The 17,835-nt window shown below is 44.3% G+C and overlaps 1 long non-coding RNA gene and 2 other non-coding genes across 4 annotated transcripts in view; 2 read left to right on the top strand and 1 right to left on the bottom strand.

Annotated features, from left to right (window-relative positions):
* The first annotated feature begins 6,064 nt into the window (after window positions 1-6,064).
* TRNAN-GUU (transfer RNA asparagine (anticodon GUU)) lies at window positions 6,065-6,138 on the top strand. The gene has a single exon. It is a non-coding gene; the product is annotated as a tRNA-Asn (tRNA).
* Window positions 6,139-9,041: 2,903 nt separating this feature from the next.
* LOC105498216 (uncharacterized) overlaps window positions 9,042-17,835 on the bottom strand; it is a 35,442-nt gene continuing 26,648 nt past the window's right edge. The window contains exons 3-4 of one of the 2 annotated variants that reach the window (XR_011615335.1): window positions 14,072-14,190; window positions 9,042-9,827 (exon numbers count right to left, since the gene is read on the bottom strand). This is a non-coding gene — a long non-coding RNA (uncharacterized lncRNA). Of the gene's footprint in view, window positions 10,465-14,071; window positions 14,191-17,835 lie in introns of both variants that reach the window. The other variant, XR_011615334.1, reaches the window with a different exon arrangement.
* Window positions 10,237-10,308, top strand: TRNAE-UUC (transfer RNA glutamic acid (anticodon UUC)). Its single transcript has one exon. It is a non-coding gene; the product is annotated as a tRNA-Glu (tRNA).

The raw sequence follows: 17,835 nt of genomic DNA on the forward strand, positions 1-17,835 counted from the left end.
TGGAAACTGAACGTTTGACTATGGGTCATCAAGTCACCATGCGACCTGAATTGCCTATCAAGAACATTGCTTTCTGACACGTATAGTGGGTCATACACAGCAGCATTCCATCATCAAATGGAAGTGGTATATATGTTATCAGGCTTGAGCAGGTCCTGAAGGCACAAGTAAATTACATGAGGAAGTGGCTCAAATGGCCATGGTCTGCACTCCTGCCACCCTGCCTTCTCTCCCCCAGCCTTCACCTATGGCTTCATTAGAAGTTCCCTATGATCAGTTGACAGAGGAAGAGAAGACTAGGACCTGGTTCACAGACGATTTTGCGCAATATGCAGGCACCACCCTAAAGTGGACAGCAGCAGCACTACAGCCGCCCCTTTCTAGGACACCCCTGAAGGACAGCAGTGAAGGAAAATCTTCCCAGTGAGCAGAACTTTCAGAAGTGCACTGGTTGTGCACTTTGCATGGAAGGAGAAATGGCCACATATGTGATTATGTACTGACTCATTGGCTGCAACCAGAGGTATGGCTGGATGGTCAGGAACTTGGAAGAAGCATGATTGGAAAATTGGTGACAAAGAAATTCAGGGAAGAGGTACGTGGATGAACCTCTCTGGGTGGTCAAAAACTGTGAAGACTTTTGTATTCCATGTGAGTGCTCACCAACAGGTGACCTCAGCAGAGGAGGATTTTAATAATCAAGTGGATAGGATGACGCGTTCTATGTACACCACTCAGCCTCCTTCCCCAGCCACCCCTGTGATCACCCAGTGGGCTCATGAACAAAGTGGCCATGGAGGCAGGGATAGAGGTTATGCATGGGTTCGGCAACATGGACTTCCACTCACCAAGGCTGACCTGGCTACAGTCACTGCTGAGTGCCCAGTTTGCCAGCAGCAGACACCAACACTGAGTCCTCAATGTGGCACCATTCCTCGGGGTAACCAGCCAGCTACCTGGTGGCAGTTGGTTATATTGGACCTCTCCCATCATGGAAAGGGCAAAGGTTTGTCCTCACTGGAATAGACACTTACTTGGGATATGGGTTTGCCTATCCTGCATACAATGCTTCTATAAAGACTACCATCCGTGGACTCATGGAATGCTTTATCCACCATCATGGTATTCCACATAGCATTGCCTCTGACCAACGCATTCACTTTACGACAAATGCAGTGTAGCAGTGGTCTTGTGCTCATGGAATTTACTGGTCTTTCCATATTCCCCATCATCCAGAAGCAGCTGGATTGATAGAACAGTGGAATGGCCTTGTGAAGTCACAATTACAGTGCCAACTAGGCGACAATACTGTAGGGCTGAGGCAAAGTTCTCAAGAAGGCCGTGTATGCTCTGAATCAGCATCCAATATATGGTACTGTTTCTCCCATAGCCAGGATTCACGGGTCCAGGAATCAAGGGATGGAAGTGGAAGTGGCACAACTCACCATCACCCATAGTGTTCCACAAGCAAAATTTTTATTCCTGTTCCCATGACATTATGTTCTGCTGGCCTAGAGGTCTTAGTTCCAGGGGGAGGAACACTGCCACCAGGAGACACAAGAACAATTCCATTTAACTGGAAGCTGAGATTGCCACCTAGACACTTTGAGCTCCTCCTACCTTTAAGTCAACAGGCTAAGAAGGGAGTTACAGTGTTGGCTGGGGTGATTGATCTGGACTATCAAGATGAAATCAGTCTACACTCTATGATGGAGGTAAGGAAGAGTATGCATGGAATACAGGACATCCATTAGGGCATCTCTTAGTATTACCCTGTCCTATGATTATTGTCAATGGGAAACTACAGCAGCCCTATCCAGGCAAGATTACAAATGGTCCAGACACCTCAAGAATGAAAGTTTGGATCATTCCACTAGGAAAAAAAAAAAACAACTTTGACCTGCTGAAGTGCTTGCTGAAGGCAAAGAGAATACAGAATGAGTAGTAGAAGAGGGTAGTCATCAATACCAGCTGTCACCACGTGACCAGCTGCAGAAACGAGGACTGTAATTGTCATGTGTATTTCCTCCTTTTGTTAAAAACATGTTTGTGCATGTATACACTTGTACTAAGAAAATATTATTTTATTTCCTTTTCCTTTATCATGTGATATAAGATTTATTGACTTCATATCAGCCTTTAAGTATGTTAACTTTATGTAATAGTATTTGGGTTCGGGATTGGTGCATTTCTGGTTGTACAAAGGGTAGTTGTATTATGTTAGGCATAATTATGACCTTATTATTGTCTTTATTTGAAGACTATGTATGATCTCAGAAGATGTGTATGGGTTTGAATTTACAAGGGGTGTACTTGTGGTGGTTAATACTAAGTGTCAACTTGGATTGAAGGATGCAAAGTATTGATCCTGGGTGTGTCTGTGAGGGTGTTGCCAAAGGAGATTAACATTTGAGCCAGTGGGTTAGGGAAGGCAGATCCACCCTTAATCTGGTCAGCACAATCTAATCAGCTGCCAGTGAATATAAAGCAGGCAGAAAAATGTGAAAAGGTGAGATGGGCCTAATCTCCCAACCTAGATCTTTCTCCCATGCTGGATGCTTCCTGCCCTCAAACATCTGACTCCAAGTTCTTCAGTTTTGAGACTCAGATTGACTCTCCTTTCTCTTCAAGCTTGCAGACAGCCTATTTTGGGGATTTGTGATCGTGTAAGTTAATACTTAATAAATTCTCTCTCTCTTTCTCTTTCTCTCTCTCTCCATATATGTTAGTCAGGGCTCCTTAGAGGGACAGAACTAATAGGAGATATATAGAGTTTGTTGTATAATTATATATTATATATTTATAATATAATATGTTTTATAAATAATATATAAAATACATTTATGTATAATATATAACATAATAAACATATCATATAAATTATGTAATAAAATATATGTAACATATAATTATATAATTCTCTCTCTCTCTCTCTCTCTCTCTCTCTCCTATTAGTTCTGTCCCTCTAGGGAATCCTGACTAATACAATAGCCTAATAGTATTCCATGGTGTATATATGCCACATTTTCTTTATCTATTTCCCGGCTGATGGACACTTAGGTTGATTCGATATTTCTGTGACTGTGAATAGTACTGTATTAAACATGGGGGGTATCTGTCTGATATCCGGATTTCATTTGCATTGGATAAATACTCAGCTGTGAGTTTCCTGGATTCTACAGAAGTTGTACCTTTGTTTTTCTCTTTCTTTCTTTCTTTCTTTCTTTCTTTCTTTCTTTCTTTCTTTCTTTCTTTCTTTCTTTCTTTCTCTCTCTCTCTCTCTCTTTCTTTCTTTCTTCCTTTCTTTCTTTCTCTCTCTCTCCTGTCTTTCTTTTCTTTCCTTTCTTCCTTTCTTTCTTTCTTTTTTGACAGAGTCTTGCTCCAGCCCAGGCTGGAGTGCAATGGCATGATCCTGGCTCACTGCAACCTTGGCCTCCCAGGTTCAAGTGATTCTCTTGCCTCAGCTTCCCGAGTAGCTGAGCTTACAGGCACGCACCACCACACCTGGCTAATTTTTTTGTATTTCTAGTAGAGATGCAGCTTCACCACGTTGGCCAGGCTGGTCTCAAATTCCTGACCTCAGGAGATCCACCTACCTTGGCCTCCCAAAGTGTTGGGATTACAGGGGTGAGCCACCATGCCCAGCCTGCTTTTCATGTTTTTCTTGAGAAATTTCTATGCTGTTTTTTATGGTGAGTGTACTTATTTACCTTTCTGCCAACGGTGTCTAAGACCTTCCTTTTTTCTGCCTCATCATCTGGATTTGTTAGGTTTTGGGGGTGTTTTCTTTTGTCTGTTAAACAGTGTCTCCTCTAACTGGGGTAAGATGATATCTCATTGTGGTTTTGATTTGTATTTTTCTGACCACTTGTGATGTTGAGCATTTTCTTCATACAACTGTTGGTTGACCATTCCCATGTCTTTTTTTGGGAAATGTCATTTGCCTACTTTCTAATGGGATTATATTGGGGGCGTGTGTGTGTGTGTGTGTGTGTGTGTGCGCGCGCGCATGTGTTAGCTTACTGCCGACATGTTTGAGTTGCTTGCCTATTCTGGATGTGTGAAATGAATCTTGAGAGATCCAGCTAGTTAGACCACCCTGGCAGTGAGGGTGGAAATGTGGAGTTAAAGGAATCAGTGGGTGAAACACAACAGCCAAGCTGACCAAAGGGCTTTTGGCGGTTGGGTGTCAGGATAGAGTTCTAGCTGATGGTCTCAATTTCATCTCAAAATAGCAAGAAACATACAGAGAATGCCCCTATATTCTGTGCCCAGATTTGATCTCCAATATTTTCCTGTTTTCTCTTTCCCACAGATCAGCTCTGCTCTTCATCCTTTTGTTCATTTCTGTATACATCTTATTGTGAGTCTTATGGCTTCCCCCAAAGGAAATGGCAGAGCTCTGTCTACTTCACCCTACAGTTTCTGTGCATATCAGGAAAGTTTCTGTGCATATATTTTCATATATGTTCTCTACACTAACATTTGGCTGTACATTTGTTCTTATCCCACTGCAATCGTGCCTCTCTAATTTTGATTTCACAGAGTATGCACCATTCCCCTTCTTTTCTTGCCAGCCTATGCCTCTTCCAGCATGATCCTTCTGTTTATAAAGGGTGTTCATCGCTAGTCTGATCTGCGTTCTCAGTCCTTTTGAGCTCTACTTAAAGTGGTAGTAGGCAGTTACTTTGCCATTCAAATAGCTGAGCCAGTGTTCAGTTCATGGATTACTGCAGTGACACCCGTTTTAGGTCCTGCAACTACCATGTCTCGCTTTTTTTTTTTTTTTTCAAATAATTATCTATGAGGACCTCTTAAGAAAGATTAAGGGAAAAAAAGGTCTTCCAACTCTGTGGATCCAGGGCCTCTTCAATGTCTCTCAAAGTTTCTAGCAAATCTCGCCACTGGAACTTTTAACAGAAATGTTCGAATTATTCCAATAAGTATACTGGAGACATAGAAGTCTTCCACCTGGGGCTACTTGACCACCCAGCCAGAGAATAACATCCTATTATTTTCCCTTTTATAAAGCTCATTTTGACCTGGTCTTTTACATAGAGTCAACTAAATTGTTGCTATTTGAAAGACTAACTGTATTGACTTACAATATTGGGTGTGACACTGTTTTCTGAGCCTAAGTGAGATGTATGGGTGGTCTGGTTTCTATAATAGAAACCTCTGAACATGTCATGGAAGCTACTGGTGGAAATATTAGAGGGTTTGGTAAAAATTGTCCAGACTGTAGAAAACTTCAAAAAGTTAACAGCTTTGCAAATGCCAAAGGACTAGTGGGAATTACATTCATTACTACAATTGATTTTCTTGAGTCAAAATAACTGATAGATCTGGTGCATGTTTCAGTGTAAAACTTAAATATAATCGAACTAATCATAAATTTGTGACTCCCTATGAAAAGCCATGACCCATCAGGGATACTTTTGATTGTTTGGAGTGGGGAATGCTTATTTGTTCAACTTGCTCAATCTCTTGGGTCCCAGATGTCTTTGTACCTTCCTATGGGATATTTAGTACTTTCCCATGGGATATTTAAGCTTGAAAATCATATTCAGGGAGAGCTTCAGAGCTCACTTCCAAACTTAACTTACCTCTTTGAACAAACACTTAGCATGTAGGTTTGAAATTCAGAAAGAAGTGATGTAAAGGGGCTTCAAAAAAACTTTACCGATTTAAGGACATCAAGCTGACTTCCTAAGTGTGTATCTCTAGTTCAAATCAGCAATGAGCTATTCTCCCAACACTCACCACACCCCCTCTCCATTCCCCATTTCCTCAAGCCAATAGTAAATTTGATTTTACTGGTGTCTGGGTCTCGACTTTGGGAATCAGTTGCTTTCTGCTGCTGCTAAGAAACTGGGGAGGAAGCAAGCAAGGATCTGAATGTCACACGGCAGGGATGGTTTCATGTTATAGGTTTTAGAATTACCCATCTCAGACCTAGACTTGCAATCAAATAGTGGTGAACCAGAAATCTAGGTAGCAAAAGCATCCTGTGTTTACCTAAATATCTATAAATATGATCTGCAAGAACAGCACACTCAGGTCAGTCTCTGTGGCGCAATCGGTTAGCGCGTTCGGCTGTTAACCGAAAGGTTGGTGGTTCAAGCCCACCCAGGGACGGTTAGCACTTTTTTATTCCAATTCCGTCGTTACTATTTTTCTCCATTCTTCTTTTCAGATCCAGAAGTTCTACTTCTAACCTAAAATCCTACACAATGGTTGCTTTGTAAAACACGTTTCCTAACATCTGCCACCCCAGAGTTTAGAGGTCCTCTAGTGCCAAACTAGAGGATCCTGTACTTTTCCCTCCAGAAACAAATCCTTTGAGAGCTGCTTTCCTGCAGAACCTCGCAGCCAGCAGGACTTTGCTGGTACTAAGGAAAACAAGTATGGCTCTCTCGCTCAATGCTAAAGAGCTGGAGAAACCCAATGACCTCTCCAAGTTTAAAGAGTGCAGGGGCAGCAAAACTCCACCTCCATTCTCTTAGGGTCCCGACTGCACCTGAGAATTACATTAACAGAATATAGATCGAATTTCTTTAATACAAGTTTTATGTGGCACAGAAGCACTTATGAGGAAATGGAGAAGAAGCAGTTAGAGTTAGTAATTTATATATTGAATTGGATGAAGAGCCGTAAGTTGTGAAGAAGCAACTAAATTACGTGGAAAGGCTTTAAAAATAAGAGGTTTGCCGGGCGCGGTGGCTCAAGCCTGTAATCCCAGCACTTTGGGAGGCCGAGACGGGCGGATCACGAGGTCAGGAGATCGAGACCATCCTGGCTAACACGGTGAAACCCCGTCTCTACTAAAAAATACAAAAAACTAGCCGGGCGAGGTGGCGGGCGCCTGTAGTCCCAGCTACTCGGGAGGCTGAGGCAGGAGAATGGCGTAAACCCGGGAGGCGGAGCTTGCAGTGAGCCGAGATCGCGCCACTGCACTCCAGCCTGGGTGACAGAGCCAGACTCCGTCTCAAAAAAAAAAAAAAAAAAAAAAGAGGTTTTTGGGTTTTTTTTTTTTTACAAGATATCTACAGAAAAGTGCCTTTAATAAACATTTAAATAAGTTAAAAACTTAAATAGTTTTTGATGGTATCTGATTCAAATTATGGGCCTGGAGGAAATAAGAGGTGATAGAAGTGGGTCTTGAGATAAGTTGGCATTTCCTTGCCATGTAACTGTCTCAGATGTTATCATAAAGGATCTTCAAACAAGAGAATTTCAACTTGTTCACATAGGAAGAAAGCCGACTCTTTTCCTAGTAAGGGAGGCTCAGTGAGATTTGTGGGTTCAAAGCACTCAGGTTCACAACAATCTGCTCAACTGTCTCATTTCCATTCCCACTGTTGATGAATGCACCAACTGTCACAGAAGAGGCATATCCAGACTATGAATTTAACTTGGGTTTTAGTTTTTTAACCTGCAGGATCAAATTTGAAGTTCATATCTTGGCTATTCAAGATATACACACACACACACATCCTATTTTTACTGTTTTGTCGGTAACTATGGAACTCTTACTGGATAGAAAGTGGTATACAGATCATGGGAATGTGAATAGTTACAACCACTTTAGAAAGCTATTTAGATGGACATACCTGCCACAGCTGACGTATGTGTGCATGTTTCAGTAATTTTTTCTGAGGTATATACCTAAGAGAAAACTATGTAACTATATAGATATAGAGGTAGAGATAAATAGGCAGATAGTCTCCAAAATACATATACAAAATTGTTCAAGAAACCATTCTTTAAATTTTTATTTAATATATCATAAACTGTACATATTTAAAGTATACAAAATGGTGTTTTGACATATGTATATACTAGTGAATCCAACACTGTCATTAAGATAGTGAGCATAGCCGGGCGCGGTGGCTCATGCCTGTAATCCCAGCATTTTGGGAGGCCGAGGTGGGGGGATCACGAGGTCAGGAGATCGAGACCATCCTGGCTAACACGGTGAAACCCCGTCTCTACTAAAAATACAAAAAATTAGCCAGGCGTGGTGGCAGGCGCCTGTAGCCCCAGTTACTCGGGAGGCTGAGGCAGGAGAATGGCGTGAACCCAGGGGCGGAGCTTGCAGTGAGGGGAGATCCAGCCTGGGCAACAGAGCGAGACTCCGTCTCAAAAAAAAGAAAAGAAAAGATAGTGAGCATATAGGCTGGGTGCGGTGGCCCAAGCCTGTAATCCCAACACTTTGGGAGGCCAAGGCGAGTGGATCACCTGAGGTCAGGAGTTCGAGATCAGCCTGACCAACATAGAGGAACCCCATATCTACTAAAAATACAAAAATCAGCCGGGCATGGTGGCACATACTTGTAATCCCAGCTGCTTGGGAGGCTGAGGCAGGAAAATCACTTTAACGCGGGAGGCGGAGGTTGCAGTAAGCTGAGATTGCACCATTGCACTCCAGCCTGGGCAACAAGAGTGAAACTCTGTCTCAGAAAAAATAATAATTAAAAAGAAAAGACAGTGAGCATCTCCATCATCCCCAAGCAGTTTCCCTATAGCCTTTTGTAATTCCACAATTCCACCTTCATGTTCCTTACCACCTCACACCCCCTCTTACCCACCCATCCCCAAGCCAACCACTGATCTGCTTTTTGTCAGTATAAATAAGTTGTCATTGCCTAGAGTTTTACGTAAATGAAATCATACAGCACGTCCTCTTTTTTGTTTGGTATGATCTCTCAGTCCATTCAGGTGCTATAACAAAATGCCATAGACTGGGTGGCTTATAAGCAACAGAAATTTATTTCTCATGGTTCTGGAGGTTGGGAGGTCCAAGATCAAGGTGCTTGCACATTTGGTTTCTGGTGAGGGCCTATTTTCTCACAGAAAGCAGTCTTTTAAGAAGTCTCACATGGTGAGGGTCTCTTTTATAAAGACACTAATCGTATTCATGAAGGCTCCACCTTCATGACCTAATTAACCTCCCCAAAGCCCCATCTTGTAATATCATAACCTTGGGAGTTAGAATTTTAACATATAAATTTGGGATGTGTGTGCAAACATTCAGTCCATTGCAAATAGTCTGTCTCTTTAATTTTAGACATTCTAATTTATGTGTAGTGGTACCTTTACACCCACTAAGATGGCTATAATTTTTAAAACGACAGAAAATATAAAGCATAGGCAGAAATGTGGAGAAAAATGAAATCATCATAAACAAATTCAGTGGTATTAAGTACGTTCATAGGATTGTGCAACCACCATCTCAATCTAGTTCCAAAACATTTTCATCATAAGAAAGTAAAACCCCATATCATTAGGTGATTACTCCACATTCCCCAGCCCCTGGCAGCCATTACTCTGTTTTCTGTTCCTACATATTTACTTATGCTGGTGGGAATATAAGTGACTTAGTAATTCCACTACTAAATAGATAACCCCCAAAAGTAAAAAACAGATACTCAAACAAATGCTTGTACATAAATGTTCATAGCAGCAATATACACAACAGCCAAAAGGTGGAAACAACCCAAATGCCCATCAACAGACTAATGGATAAAGGAAATGTGGTATATACATAAAATATTATTTGGCCATAAGAAGAAATGAAGTCCTAGCACGTACTATGACATGAATGAACCCAAAACTATGCCAAGTGAGAGAAGCTGGACAAAATGTGACACATTATGTGATTTCATTTCTGTGAAGTACATAGAATAGGTAAATCCATTTCAGGTTCCAGGAAACAGAGCATGGCCTGAAAGATGGGTGCAGCTCCAGGTAGGCAGGTCTCCCAGGCTCTGAATGCTCCTTCCTCTTCATGGGGAGGGGCATATTTAGAGATCAGGAATAGGATCCTTTGGGGGAGGGGGGCAAAAGAGACACATGTTTTTCTCAATCAACCGTGGAGAAACTATGTAAGTGAAGGACATGCTGATTTTAGGAAGCAAGAAGGAGGGCGGGAGGGAGGGAGGAAGGGAGATGAGAAACTCTCGTGTCAGAGGGAGTGCGTGAGAAAAATGATTTGGGAAATATTTTTCTCTTCCCCAGATTGACTTGTGACAATCTTTCTTCCAACGTTTCTGCCCCTAAAGCCTTCTGCCACCCTCTGGCCCAGGCAGCAGTCACTGCATCCAGTACTATACACATTACTGCAAAATATTCTTAAGACATTCCTGTAGCTTTCTAACATGTGCCTGAGGTGGTTGAGGCGTCTGTCCTAAGATCTTTTCCCAGAAGGTGTTGCCCACATTCTGTGACTGTCCCTCCCTGGTGGTCTAGTGGCTAGGATTCAGCGTTTTCACCGCTGCGGCCCGGGTTCGATTCCCGGTCAGGGAAGTCTGCTTTTCTGCTTTCCGATGTCACTGCAGCGGTTTCCACCAAAGCCGTATTCAGTGATCTTCAGTTCAAGGCGGTGAACACTGCCTGTGCCTTTCAACCTCTCCCAGATGATTCTGAAGTCACAGAACCGCCGGGCAAGGTCATTAGGGAGCCCTTGACAAGTAAGAAGGTTGACAAGTTACTGTTGTCAAGTAACTTCTCATTGTAAGAGGTTGACTTTCATCTATTCGTCTTATGGGTAAAGTTAACTAACTTATTACCATATAAAAATATGTTTCTATTTTTACAAAAGACCAAACGAATTAAGAGAGGTTTTCCATGTTTCAAATATGCAAATTAGTATAATGGACTAGTTTGTTTTCCGATTTGGAACACCTGTTACCAGAGGAAACAGCAGCGCATCTGGTAAAATAACCTGGGCATTCTACATCTCTGAAATGTAAACAAACCGCCCTTAGGGTTTAAATGAGAACTCGGCAGGAGGTGGGGGAGGGAGAATTACATTTATTCTTAAAACTGTGCCTATGCCAATTCATCAAACCTTTCTAGATTTAGAAGTCATTTGAAATAACTCACTTGTTTCACGTAAAAATTACTTATCTTGGCCGGGCGCGGTGGCTCTAGCCTGTAATCCCAGCACTTTGGGAGGCCGAGGCGGGCGGATCACGAGGTCAGGAGATCGAGACCATCCTGGCTAACACGGTGAAACCCCGTCTCTACTAAAAATACAAAAAACTAGCCGGGCGCGGTGGCGGGCGCCTGTAGTCCCAGCTACTCGGGAGGCTGAGGCAGGAGAATGGCCTAAAACCCGGGAGGCGGAGCTTGCAGTGAGCTGAGATCCGGCCACTGCACTCCAGCCTGGGTGACAGAGCAAGACTCCGTCTCAAAAAAAAAAAAAAAAAAAAAAAAAAAAATTACTTATTTTGATTTTTAAAAATCAGGCCGGGCGCGGTGGCTCACGCCTATAATCCCAGCACTTTGGGAGGCCGAGGCGGGCGGATCACGAGGTTCACGTGGATCACAAGATCGAGACCATCCTGGCCATCATGGTAAAACCCCGTCTCTACTAAAAATACAAAACTTAGCTGGGTGTGGTGGCGTGGGCCTGTAGTCCCAGCTACTCGGAAAGCTGAGCTGTAGTCCCAGCTACTCCTTGAACCCGGGAGGCGGAGGTTGCCTGAGCCGAGATCCCGCCACTGCACTTCAGCCTGGTGACAGAGGGAGACTCAGTCTAAAAAATAAAATAAAATAAAAATCAGTAATTCTCAATAGAGTGGGGCTGAGGCGAGTCAGAATCTGCCTACTTTTTACTCCATATAGGCAGTCCCCATTCCCTGGATAGTGATGTACAGGATGTCAGCAATGTCTTGCAGAGAGGCCTGCCTGAAAGCGAGCCTTGACAGCTCCGGAGGGCAGTGACAGCCGCAGCCGCGGCGATAATAGAATGCATGTAATCAAGAAAGCAGAAAAGCAAGCTTCCCTAATTGGGAATCGAACTTGGGCGCTGGCAGCTAAAGCACTGAATCCCAGCCACTAGATCACCAGCGAGAGACAGCCCAGTTACCCAGGCAGCGCCTTTTGGAAAAATATCTTAGGACTGACGCTTTAACCACCGCAAGCGTAGGTTATAAATTTTTAGGAGTGTCTGGAAACTATTCTTAAAATTTCAAATAATTAGCCGGCCAGACGCGGCGGCTCACGCCTGCAATCTCAGCACTTCGGGAGACCGAGGCAGGCGGATCACCTGAGGTCAGGAGTTCAAGACTAGCCTGGCTAACATGGTGAAACCCCGTTTCTACTAAAAATACAAAAAATTAGCCAGGCGTGGTGGCGCGCGCCTGTAATCCCAGCTACTCCGGAGGCTGAGGCAGGAGAATCGCTTGAACCCAGGAAGCTGAGGTTACAGTGAGCTGAGATTGTCTCATTGCACTCCAGCTTGGGCAACAAGAGCTGAACTCTGTCCAAAAAAAAATAAAAAATTCTCCTGCCTCAGCCTCCCCAGTAGCTGGGATTACAGGCATGCACCACCACGCCTGGCTAATTTTGTATTTTTAGTAGAGACTGGGTTTCTCCATGTTGGTCAGGCTGATCTTGAACTGCCGACCTCAGGTGATCCGCCCGCCTCGGCCTCCCAAAGTGCTGGGATTACAGGTATGAGCCACCAAGCCTGGCCAGAAAAAAATTCTAATAATTTTATCTTTGAATATGTGATTTGTTAGTGGAGTCCAGTGAAATAATGGAGCCTGCACATGAGCAGATAAGATACCAGCAGTTTTCTTGTCCTCCATTCTCATCACCACTTTGTATAAAGCCTTTGCCATGCCTGTTGAACACAGAATTTCAGGCGGACCCACTCTGCAGTGAGACTTGACAGAGACTCAAAGTGAATACAAGGAAAGTGCGGTGCCTCTATGACTGAATAAGCTGCTTGAAAGCCCCAAAGGCCACGCTTTCCATTCAAACCAGAACTTACTTCAAAAGTAAAAAGCAGGCAGTAGCGTTCTAAGAAACACAAATGGCCAAACAATTCTATCATATCCTTTCTTGTGTTACCTCCCTCTATTAACCAACTGCTTATGCTGAAAATGATGACATAGAAGGAAAGAGAAAGACAAAAGAACTTACAGTTCCCTCCCTTTCCTTTCAGTCCTTCTTTACTCATCAGCAACCTAAATGTAGAAAGTATGGGTAGAATGTGTGCATCAAGAAGTGAAATAAAAACAGGCCGGGAGCGGTGGCTCACGCCTGTAATCCCAACACTTTGGGAGGCAGAGGCGGGCGGATCATGAGGTCAGGAGATCAACACCATCCGGTGAACACGGTGAAACCCCATCTCTACTAAAAATACAAAAAATTAGCCAGGCATGATGGTGGGCGCCTGTAGTCCCAGCTACTCGGGAGGCTGAGGCAGGAGAATGGTGTGAAACCAGGAGGCGGAGCTTGCAGTGAGCCAAGATAGCGCCACTGCATTCCAGCCTGGGAAACAGAGGGAGACACTGCTTCAAAAAAAAAAAAAAAAACACAGTTGAGTTAGTTCTGTCCTGTGTTTCCAGTGTTCTGGTAAGGACAAAAATATACATGCAGGTAGGAGCTATGAAATATAGATTGTGTCGTTTTGGTGTTTCTACATATGAATTAAATGCTTTTATATTTACATTGCCAAATAAAAACCAACTTGGACTTAGATAAAGAGACTCTTCAAAAAGCTTATTGCAAAAGGTAGAATTTTCTGGTCTCAGAAACCTGAAAGGGTCTCAAAATCAAACAAACAAACAAAAAAGGCATTTCTTTCACAGGGAAGGATAAGCAGAGCTTAGCAGAAACAAAATTTTAAGCTGGGAAAGTAAGCGGGAGTGAACAGACACCATGACCAGAAGTTTTCCAGGCAATGTGTCTCTATGTGGTCAACAGAGTCTCAGGATAAGTTGATTAGGGGTGCACAACTCTGCACTTTAGCACTTACCCAGGCTTAGGGACAAGCCAAAGTTCAAGGGCCTGTGGGGAGAGAAGCCTGACTAAAGCTAGGTCAAGAAAAAGCAGAGGAAAAGAAATGGGCAATAGTGAACACTTGGTCAGCATTTAAAACTGGAATTGCACAATATAAAGATAATGGGTAAAAATCATGCTAATTGATTTAGCAGTTTGGGAGGCTGAGGCAGGTGGATCACCTGAAGTCAGGAGTTTGAGACCAGCCTGACCAACATGGTGAAACCCAATCTCTACTAAATACAAAACATTAACTGGGCATGGGGGTGCATACCTGGAGTCCCAGCTACTTGGGAGGCTGAGGCAGGAGAATCACTTAAACCCGGGAGGTGGAGGTTGCAATGAGCCGAGATCATTCCACTACACTCCAGCATGGGCAACAAGAGCAAAACCCTGTTTCAGGGGAAAAAAAAAAAAAAATCATGCTAATTATTTAAAGTCTTAATTTTTCTTTACATAGAATGACGAGAGCAAATAAAAAGCCCCATGATAGGAAGGACTATGGAAGAAAGGAAAAAGCTTTGTAGTTCACTACCCTTCACAGCACTTTTCTTGCTGCTTTTTTCAGAAGGGGTTGCATTTTCACTTTGCACTAGACCCCACAATTTATGTAGCTGGTACCAGAAGGTAAGATGAGTTTCCCGGGGTACATTTTTGGTATAGTGGTTAAGGCTTTTTTCTCAAACTTCCCTGTGGGAGTTTAAGTCTTGGTTTTGTCCTTCATTTTTCTTCCTTCCCACTATTAAGCTCCTGTTGCTGTAGCCATCAAGGTTTTCTATTGTTCTGGGGCTCAAGCAGACAAGGAATCCAAGAACATCCAGGCTATACCTTTCACCCAGGAGTCCAGCTGGGCCCTACGCCCAAATGATTGCTTTTTCTCTTTGCCCATTCCATCAAGGGTGACAGCTTCTTCCTAGTCGGTTCTTTGTCGTGGTCTCACTCCCCACCTTCCTCAATCCAGAATCTGAGCAGGAAATGAATCTGGCCAAAGCAGGTGGTTGGATTTTCCTGACCCAGTGCTTCAAAAAGACCAAACCTCACCTCTGCTCCACCTGCCCCCACTCTTGGATCCAGCAGCCTCACATTTCCCAGGCCTCTGCCCTGACATCTGCCTTGCTAGAGGGATGAGGAGCAGCTGCACCTGGAATTCCAACCACCTGCCGCAGTCTTGCATGGCACAGGTAAGTTTTGTTGGAGATGGGGTTGGGTGGAGAGTAGACAGTGTTTCTGGCATTTTCACGAATGGCCATTCTGATGCTGGCCTCCTGCTCTATCCTGGAGCAGGGGGCCAGACTAGGTGGTGGCCTAGGAGTAAATGGGGCATGAGCAATCAGTGCTTCCTACCCATCTGGGCCCAGTGAAAAAAGTAGACAGTTAGAGGAGCTGTCCACTTTAGATGAACAGCTTCATCTCCTTCCTCATTAGCATAGTCGGTGAGCATTCCCTTCTGTCCTGAGAGATCTGGATTTGATTCCCCTGCCATTTAACGAATTTGTTACCACTTCACTTTTGTTTATTCATTTTATTTCCTGGCTTACAAATACAATTAGCCAATTCTATATAGATATACGGTTTTCATTTTACAAAAAATCCAAATGGAAAGGGCAGGCGCAATGGCTCACGCCTGTAATCCCAGCACTTTGAGAGGCCGAGGCGGGCGGATCATGAGGTCAGGAGATCGAGACTGCCCTGGCTAACACGGTGAAACCCCGTCTCTACTAAAAATACAAAAAATTAGCCGGGTGTGGTGGCGGGTGCCTGTAGTCCCAGCTACTCGGGAGGCTGAGGCAGGAGAATGGCGGAAACCCAGGAGGCGGAGCTTGCAGTGAGCCGAGATCGCGCCACTGCACTCCAGCTTGGGCGACAGAGCGAGACCCCGTCCCCCCAAAAAAACAAAAATCTAAATGGATTATGTGTGCCATTCTTGACCTCACAGGCTCAGTAAAGGGTATTGGGTGGCTCTGGACTTCCCTAATGAGCCACTTTAAACACCTGGTGACAGCTGCCAGTGCAAAGGTCAAGGCCTCTAATACTGGACTGCCTAGAACTCCGTGGTTTTAACTACTTTCAGGATTTCAAAGTGGGGGAAAGTTTTATTAATTACCAATACTATGACTGTGCTAATCTACCCATTCTAGATTTAGAATATACCTGAGAGACTGCATGTTTCAGTGTCAAAATTCAACATACTTAGGAGGCCAAGGCAGGAGGATCGCTTGAGCCCAGGAGTTTGAGAGCAGCCTGGGCAGCACAGCATAACATCTCTCCAAAAAAAAAAGAAAAGAAGAAGAAGAAATAATAGAGAGAAAATTAAACAAAGTATAAATTAAGGATTCTCAACATGGGTGGGCCTAGTCCCCTTAAGGAGCATTTCAGAATTCCTCAAAGGACATCAGCCTTCACAGCCTTTCTACTCAGGTGCTGATGAGATTAGCAATCAGATGTTTGGCCTCCCCATTTGCTTCCCTTGAGAATTGTGGCTAGCGATATTAGGAGCTCACTACCATTCTTAATTTACCCCTTTGAGTAAACGATCAGCATTTTTCTTTTAAACATATATTTCAGGCTGGGCGCAGTGGCTCATGCCTATAACAGCATTTTGGGAGGCTGAGGCGGGCAGATCACTTGAGGTCAGGAGTTCCAGACCAGCCTGGCCAACACGGTGAAACCCCACCTCCACTAAAAATACAAAAATTAGCCAGGCGTGGTGGTGCACGCCTGTAATCCCAGCTACTTGGGAGGCTGAGGCAGGAAAATCACTTGAACCAGGGAGGCAGAGGTTGCAGTTAGCTGAGATCGTGCCACTGCACTCCAGCCTGGATGATAGAACAAGACTCTGTCTCAAAAAAAAAAAAAAAATATTTCAGAAAGAAGTAATGATACTGGACTACAGAAGCATTAGTGAGATGCTGTGGTCATCAGGCCAAGGGTCTCCTGGATGGGAATCTGTGGGGAGGAATTCCCCCATGCCTACAGTCCCCTCACTCTTTAGCCAGCATAGGGTTAGGTTTGGTTCTTGACCAAGGTCTCAGGCTCAACTCTGGGGGAAGGAGATGGCTGTCTTCGGCTGGATCCGGTATTTGGGAGGGATGAAGTGAGACACCTACTGCAGGGAGGCAGTGGCGATGATTTCCAGTTCAGGCTTTTGGAATACCTGGCCTGCTTCTAGACTAGGATCATAGCACTGGTCCCTGGCTGAGGTAAGTTCAAGTGCTGGACCTAGTTCAGGTGCCGGACCTAGCTGGAGCTAGGGCATGGCAGGACAGGGCAAACCAAAGAACAGGCCTACCTCTCTGTGGTGAATACCTCAACAAGACTTACCCGGTAATATCTGCCACTGGGTTTAATTGAATGCTTGCTGTTGCAGGTCCTGTCTCTGGAGGTTTTTTTTTTTGAGATGGAGTTTTGCTCTTGTTGCCCAGGCTGGAGTGCAATGGTGTGATGTCGGCTCACTACAACCTCCTCCTCCCTGGTTCAAGCGATTCTCCTGCCTCAGTCTCCCTAGTTGCTGGAATTACAGGCAGATGCCATGACGCCCAGCTAATTTTTGTATGTTTAGTAGAGCCAGGGTTTCATCGTGTTGGTCAGGCTGTTTTTGAGCTCTTGACTCAGGTGATCCACCCGCCTCTGCCTCCCAAAGTGCTAGGATTACAGGCATGAGCCACCGCACCCAGCCTCTGGATGACCTTTTAAATTTTTCTTTTCCTGGCCAGGCACGGTGGCTTACCCCCATAATCCTAGCACTTTGGGAGGCCGAGATGGGCGGATTACATGAGGTCAAGAGTTCAAAACCCACTTGGCCAACATGGGGAAACCTCGTCTCTATTAAAAATACCAAAAAAGGCCAGGCACAGTGGCTCACGCCTATAATCCCAGCACTTTGGGAGGCCGAGACGGGCAGATCACGAGGTCAGGAGATCGAGACCATCCTGGCTAACACCGTGAAACCCCATCTCTATAAAAATACAAAAAATTAGCCAGGCATGGTGGCAGGTGCCTGTAGTCCCAGCTACTCGGGAGGCTGAGGCAGGAGAATGA

Source organism: Macaca nemestrina, chromosome 1 (genome assembly GCF_043159975.1).
Source record: "Macaca nemestrina isolate mMacNem1 chromosome 1, mMacNem.hap1, whole genome shotgun sequence".
Lineage (NCBI taxonomy): Eukaryota > Metazoa > Chordata > Mammalia > Primates > Cercopithecidae > Macaca > Macaca nemestrina.